A 1,968-nucleotide genomic window follows, 5' to 3' on the forward strand; every position below is an offset into this window, starting at 1 on the left:
TTCAACATCTTCGGATGTATCCATAGGGTCATCTACATATGCACCTTTGATCTTTTCTAGCTTCAATGCAATATAAAGCTCTTTTGGTTCATCTACCTGGTGGTTCCTAATCGGTTCTATTGATGGTTCAAACACAACTTCATTCTTGAACTCCTTAGGATCTTCCTCTTGGCTGTTCACAATCATCACAGTTGTTGTAGTGTCAAGTTCCCTAGTCTCAACCTCATTGTCCATTGTGGCAACCTTGTTGTTTTCGACTTCTCCCACATGCGTCTCGTTGATGGGAACATCAATGACTAGTTCTTCCTCAACAATAGGAATGGTTAGAAAATTTTTAACACTAACCTCAACTTTTGACTCTAGTTCACTGGTCAGAGATGTCTTCTCTTGTTGTTCCTTCGCAATAGAGGCCGATGATTCCTTCATGCTATTGTCAAGTGTGGGTGGCTTTTGGATATCCGGTGGAAGGAAGTACATGTTTCGTTCATGCTTAGATAGGTATATGCCTGCCAACTCATACTGCATCTTGTCCCACGTTCTAGGTTTACATTCTTGAGCTTAAAGTTGCCTTTCACGGACTCTCTCTTGTATTCGAACACAATCACTCATCTGGGAACATGCATATTGGCGTTCTTGTGTCTCTGTTAAGTTGTAGTTGTCAAAGTACATGTCCAATTCATGCATCCATTTAAGGAATTCCCCATGAAAATAATGTGGCTGATCATTAGATTGGGCAGCAGTAGATGTATTATGATAGGAATCCTATGGAGGGAAGAGCCTTCTTTGGAAATATACAGAGAGGTATTGTGTCACTAACTCGTACTTCATCTCTTCCCAAGTCCTAGACTCATGTTCTCGAACTCGGAGTCGCTTTTCATGGACTCTCCACTAATCTTTAGCTTGACCAATCAACCGAAAGCAAACAACTTGAAGCTTTGTGTCTCTGTCAAGTTATAGTAGTCAAAATATTCCTCCAGGGAATCTCACCAATCAAGGATGTAGAATGTATCCCTTTGTTCAACGAAGTAACGAACTGATGGAACCATCTTCGGTTAGACCTTGATTGATTGTTTGGAGCTTTCTTCAACCGTAGCTTTGATACCACTTAATGCAAGAGTAGATTACAAGTAACGAACCCCGTAATTTATAAACCCAAACAATACAAATAGGAGCAAGAAACAAATAAATAATACCATGAAATAAACCCCCAAGGATACAATACCCATATAGGAGCAAAATCAGCCAAAAACCCAACCCGATAGGAGAGAGAAAGACCTTCTATAGAGCTGGAGAGAGAAAGGTGCGGCCAAGTCTGTGGGAGTCCGATTGAGTTGTACTTTTGGGTGTAGATAGTCCCTAGGGAGGGTACAAAAACCCCCAAATATGAAGGGCTTTTGACGGCTGGTTATGGAGTTATGCTCTTTCTTGATTTTCAGACCTAGGAGAGAGAATGTGAAGAATTCTGTAGGAACAATAACTTGTCTTCTTCAGATAACCTTCAAGAGAGGATCAATTGAGCTTCTTAGAGTATAGAATCAGTTCTCCAAAGGATCTGGAGATCAGATCTCAAACTTGGGCGGCAATGAGGGTCGATTGGCTTCAAGAACAAGAACTCTTTGGCTGGCTGATTCTGATTTTGTATGTTTTAATAGGTCTGAACTTCTAATAACAATAAACAAAAAAATAAAAATAGAAAAAAAAGAATCGATGGAGGGTTGAAAAGGGTGAAAGAGAATAGAGGCATGGACATCTCACCCCTCAGGTTTTTGGTATCACACTCCTCAAAGGTTTAGGCATCTCATATCTCAATAACAGTTTTTTTAGTTAAAGAGTAATAACTCAATAATTCATTCATTCAAATATGAAATTATAAGTACATAGGCTCCTCTATTTATAGAGGGCAGAATAGCAATCAAACTACTACTTTGAGCTAGTTTCCCAATAGGACTAGACACTCCTACTGCACCT

The sequence above is a fragment of the Macadamia integrifolia genome, chromosome 12, assembly GCF_013358625.1.
Source record: "Macadamia integrifolia cultivar HAES 741 chromosome 12, SCU_Mint_v3, whole genome shotgun sequence".
NCBI classification, from domain to species: domain Eukaryota; kingdom Viridiplantae; phylum Streptophyta; class Magnoliopsida; order Proteales; family Proteaceae; genus Macadamia; species Macadamia integrifolia.